The sequence below is a fragment of the Suncus etruscus genome, chromosome 11 (assembly GCF_024139225.1).
Source record: "Suncus etruscus isolate mSunEtr1 chromosome 11, mSunEtr1.pri.cur, whole genome shotgun sequence".
Classification (NCBI taxonomy): domain Eukaryota; kingdom Metazoa; phylum Chordata; class Mammalia; order Eulipotyphla; family Soricidae; genus Suncus; species Suncus etruscus.
Genome location: NC_064858.1, coordinates 106,454,115 through 106,460,158, shown reverse-complemented (window position 1 = coordinate 106,460,158; position 6,044 = coordinate 106,454,115).

The following is a 6,044-nucleotide window of genomic DNA, read 5'->3' as shown; positions in this document are numbered from 1 at the left end:
TCATCCCAGGAATGCAAGGCTGGTTTAACATCCATAAATCTATCAACATAATACACAACATCAATAACAAGAAAAATAAAAACCACATGATCATATCAATAGATGCAGAGAAAGCATTTGATAAGGTCCAACACCCATTCTTGATCAAAACTCTCAGCAAGATGGGAATGGAGGGAACCTTTCTCAATATAGTGAAGGCCATCTACCACAAGCCAGTGGCAAATATTATCCTCAATGGAGAAAAACTGAAAGCCTTCCCTCTAAATTCTGGCACAAGACAAGGCTGTCCTCTCTCACCACTCCTATTCAACATAGCACTGGAAGTACTTGCTATAGCGATTAGGCAAGAAAAGGATATCAAGGGAATCCAGATAGGAAAGGAAGAAGTCAAGCTCTCACTGTTTGCAGATGACATGATACTCTACTTAGAAAACCCTAAAGACTCTATCAAAAAGCTTCTAGAAACAATAGACTCATATAGCAAGGTGGCAGGCTACAAAATTAACACACAAAAATCAATGGCCTTTCTATATACCAATAGTAATAAGGATGAAATGGACATTAAGAAAACAACCCCATTCACAATAGTGCCACACAAACTCAAATATCTTGGAATCAACTTGACTAAATATGTGAAGGACCTATACAAAGAAAACTATAAAACTCTGCTCCAAGAAATAAGAGAGGACACACGGAAATGGAAACGCATACCCTGCTCATGGATTGGCAGGATTAACATCATCAAAATGTCAATACTCCCCAAGGCATTATACAGATTTAATGCCATCCCTCTAAAGATACCCATGACATTCTTCAAAGAAGTGGATCAGACACTTTTGAAATTCATTTGGAACAATAAACACCCTCGAATAGCTAAAGCAATCATTGGGAAAAAGAATATGGGAGGAATTACTTTTCCCAACTTTAAACTGTACTACAAAGCAACAGTTATCAAAACAGCATGGTATTGGAATAAGGATAGGTCCTCAGATCAGTGGAATAGGCTTGAATACTCAGAAAATGTTCCCCAGAGATACAACCATCTAATTTTTGATAAAGGAGCAGGAAATCCTAAATGGAGCAGGGAAAGCCTCTTCAACAAGTGGTGTTGGCACAATTGGATAGCCACTTGCAAAAAATTAAACTTAGACCCCCAGCTAACATCATGTACAAAGGTAAAATCCAAATGGATTAAAGACCTCGATATCAGCCCCAAAACCGTAAGATATATAGAACAGCACATAGGCAAAACACTCCAGGACATTACAGGCATCTTCAAGGAGGAAACTGCACTCTCCAAGCAAGTGAAAGCAGAGATTAACAGATGGGAATATATTAAGCTGAGAAGCTTCTGCACCTCAAAGGAAATAGTGCCCAGGATACAAGAGCCACCCACTGAGTGGGAGAAACTATTCACCCAATACCCATCAGATAAGGGGCTAATCTCCAAAATATACAAGGCACTGACAGAATTTTACAAGAAAAAAACATCTAACCCCATCAAAAAATGGGGAGAAGAAATGAACAGACACTTTGACAAAGAAGAAATACACATGGCCAAAAGACACATGAAAAAATGTTCCACATCACTAATCATCAGGGAGATGCAAATCAAAACAACGATGAGATACCACCTCACACCCCAGAGAATGGCACACATCACAAAGAATGAGAATAAACAGTGTTGGCGGGGATGTGGAGAGAAAGGAACTCTTATCCACTGCTGGTGGGAATGCTGTCTAGTTCAACCTTTATGGAAAGCGATATGGAGATTCCTCCAAAAACTGGAAATCGAGCTCCCATACGATCCTGCTATACCACTCCTAGGAATATACCCTAGGAACACAAAAATACAATACAAAAACCCCTTCCTTACACCTATATTCATTGCAGCACTATTTACCATAGCAAGACTCTGGAAACAACCAAGATGCCCTTCAACAGACGAATGGCTAAAGAAACTGTGGTACATCTACACAATGGAATATTATGCAGCTGTCAGGAGAGATGAAGTCATGAAATTTTCCTATACATGGATGTACATGGAATCTATTATGCTGAGTGAAATAAGTCAGAGAGAGAGAGAAAAACGCAGAATGGTCTCACTCATCTATGGGTTTTAAGAAAAATGAAAGACACCCTTGTAATAATAATTTTCAGACAGAAAAGAGAAAAGAGCTGGAAGTTCCAGCTCACCTCAGGAAGCTCACCACAAAGAGTGATGAGTTTAGTTAGAGAAATAACTACATTTTGAACTGTCCTAATATTGAGAAGGTATGAGGGAAATGTAGAGCCTGTTTAGGGTTCAGGCGGGGGTTGGGTGGGGAGGAGGGAGATTTGGGACTTGGGTGATGGGAATGTTGCACTGGTGATGGGTGGTGTTCCTTTTATGACTGAAACCCAAACACAATCATGTATGTAATCAAGGTGTTTAAATAAAAAAAATTATGGAAAAAAAAAAAGAATATAGGCTGGGGGTGGGGAGGAGGAAGATGGGTGGCATTGGTGGTGGGAAGGCTGCACTGGTGAAGGGGATGTTCTTTTTTATAACTGAACCCCAACTACAAATATGTTTGTAATCATGGTGCTTAAATAAAGATAATAAAATAAAAAAAAAATTCTTGGTTGTGAATTCTTTCATAGGGTGGCTTTTCTTTTCTTTAAGTTTTTTCCCCTAATGATCCAAGAGTTTATTTTTTGATTTTGGGGCCACACAGTTGTACTAAGATTTAGTCCTGGCCCTGCAGTCAGGCAGCCATGGGACAACATGAGGTGTTGGGATGGAACCTGGGTCAGTTGCAGGCAAGCACCCTGTCTACTACATTTGGCAGTGCTCAGGGATCACTCCTGGCAGGCCGTAGGGGGTCAGTTGTGTAAAAGGCAAGTGTGTACCAGCGTCTGGCCCTCCTAGATTTTTCTTGATCTCTTTGTCCACTTGTCTGCAACTGAGTACTGGAGGACGCAAGAGTAAATAGAAGAGATGAACGGAAACCTCTAGAAGTGGCAGCCCCCAGGGATCTGTGCAGTTTTCTGTGGACGCACCTGCCTGTGGGTTGCAATCTTGTCGTGTGCCTGGTAGGACACGTCCTGCTGGTGAAACTGCTCCTGATTCATGAGGAAACGACGAGCCCACAGGGGATGGCGGTGGGGTGGGGCGGGGTGGAGGTGTTCCAGTGCTGCTGCTGCGCCTTCTCCCAGGTGCCTCTGCACCTGGCTCGACCCCTCAGCAGCTGCGCAGGCTGGAGAGCGAGGCAGGGCTGAGGCTGACCAGGAGGGCCGCGGGCTCTGGCACAGAGCTGCCCCTCTTGTGGGAGAGAAGTGGGTGAGCAGGCTGGCTCCTGCTGGCACGGAGCTCAGAAAGCAGCAGAGAACTCCCTCTGGCACAATAAAGTCCCAGAATCATTTCGCATAGTGCACAAGGCCCAAGACAAATAGAGCCAGGACACTTCTGTGGCGCAGGTTCTTGGATTCTGCTCTGGGTTTTTGCCCTTTGTCGTGGAACCTGCATCCTAGCAGGAGAGGCACCTAGCACAGCGTGAACCCCAGTTCTAAAAGACGGTCTTGAGTTATGTCTCCCCTGAGCCTTTTACTTCCACCATGTGGGAGCAGCTCCCCTATCCCAGGGCTACTTAGAAGATTCAGAGCACAACCAGATCTACAGAAGAGATGGGTCTGGTTTGGGACCTAGCAGAAAAGAATGGCAAGAGGGAAGTGGAAACTGACTGTGAAAAGCAATTGGAGGGGCTGCCACGCAGTTCGGGTGGGACCCCCGAAGAGTGAACTCTTCTCACTCAAGTTACCCACCAGGCCTATCCATTGCTTTGGTCCTACTGGCCTGGGGTACCCCTGCTTCAGGGGTCAACGATCGTGGAAGTTGGCCTTTTGGGTCCCCTCTCAACTCACTGCTTTCATACCGTCGTGAGGACATATTCCCCTCGGGTGTAATGAGGTTCAAAGAAAGATGCAGCACACGCTTTTTAAATAACTTTTATAATTTCCCGATGGATTTAGTTTGTGAATAAAAAAGAAAAAAAAATGAACAAAGTGTTTACAATAATTATCAAGGCAAAAATTGACCATAACACAATTTCTTTGTGATGTCATTATCCAGTCAGGAACACGACTCCAGCCATTGCACGCACGCACTCACACACACGCGCACGCACAAATGCACACAGTGGAAGGAAGGCAGTGAGCGGTGCATCTTGCATCACAGACACCACCGTGGCAGCCGCTACTGTCACCCAAAGGAACTCAAGCTAAAGGGGTCAGTTCCCGGTGCTCCTCAGCACCTCGGAAAGTGCAGCACTTCCCTCTGAGGCAGAGGGGAGCAAGCCCCAGGAAGACCCCCGTGCTTCCCTCTCTGACCCCCTGGTGTGCCTGGCAGGTTCCTGGGCTAGCCTGGCACGGGGCAAGGCGGCCAGAACGGTGGTGTGCTGCCCTCGTGGGTCGCGCTGCCTCAGAGGATGAATGCAATACTGGTGTGGTGTGCAAAGCAGGGCTGGGCACAGAGGGTTGGCTCTGGCCCGGCGCCTTCTCTGGGGCCGAGAAAGAGAGATCTGGCTCTCCAAAGCTTCTCCGGCCAGAATCGAGGGTTTGAGGCCGGAAGGAACTGAGATCTGAGGACAATTCATTGGCCTGAACGGTAGACTCCAGGCTGGCCGGTGCTCGGCCCTATTGGATGGGTCACTGGATGAGATAGCACCAAGTGGGCAGGAAAGAGGTTCTGTGGCCCGAAGAGGGCTGCGGCTAGCTGAGTGTGTGGCTTCCGAGCCCAGCCAGGTTACCACACGGTGCTAGGCACACTGAGTTGGAACCGATGTGGGTGCGGGCATGGCGGCCACAGACTAGAAATCTCCACTCAGAGGTCCTGAGGAGGTGTGAGGAAACTGGCACAAGGGACTCTGAGGCTCAGACCCACTTCCTTCAGAGCGCAGCAGAAGCCTTGCACCTGCCGGTCACCTACCTGCAACGTGGCCGCCGTCCCTCAGGGGCTGGCCAGCTCAGGAGGTGAGGGGGCTGCCCCATAGCTTGAATTCCTTTATTAACATGGGATTGGGATTTGTATACTTTTTTTTAAACACAGCTTTTTTTTTTTTCAGCTCTACAACTACATTTTAATATCTGAATAATCTCGACAATGGACACAAGGTAACTGCCCGATTCTCTGGACCACACGGACAATATTGACAAGCAGAGACATGAAAAGAGGGTGGGGCTGCGATTTGCTCCCCTGTAAATCAGTCCCCCAAACCACCTCTCCCCCCAAAGATTCAGGAGGAGAAATACCTACGATAGGGTCACAGCACTCGCCAAACACGTTGGAAAAAAGGAAAAAAATCAGGAGACACTTGGTTACGGTTTTGACACTAAAAAGTTTGGAAACAGTTTTGCTTTAAAAAGAGTCATCGAAGACAGCCATTTTGTTCAGAAGGAACTCCCTGGAACGCGTTGTTTTTCTTGCCCAATGTGCCCTTAGTTCACCCTGAGGGGGTGGGGTGGGGGATTCCGAATCCTTCAAGCAGTTCGTTCAGTGGTTTGAGTCACTGTCCTGAGAAGCCCAGGAACTGGCAGTGATGGATGGGTTGGCTTGGCAGGCTCTGCAAGGGACAGCAGGTGACACGTTCTCTTCTCATCTTGGCTCTGCTGCCACGTCCTGAACTCTTGCAGCTGGGGACCGAGGCTGGCGGCAGATAGTGCTCATCCGGGGAGCCCAGTGTCACTTAAGTATCGCGCTGTGAGGCTGGCTTGGGATGCGGTCACACATTCCTGTTTGCTCTTTCCTCAAAGAGCCTGAGGGGAGCCAGTGGATCCCAGGTGGAGTAATGAGGCCAGAGAGCAGGACAGGATGGGTGTGGGGATTGGCAGGACTGGAGGGCAAATCCAAATGCTAATCCTGACTCAGCTGAGGAGCAGCTAGTTCAGCAGTGAACTAATACTCCTGAAGGCTTCTCAGAAAGTCCCTGATTCAAGTTCAGAGTAGTGGGCGAGTAGTGAGTGCTGCTTTGATGCCCTCGCTGGCTCTCACGGCCACCCTGGACGCT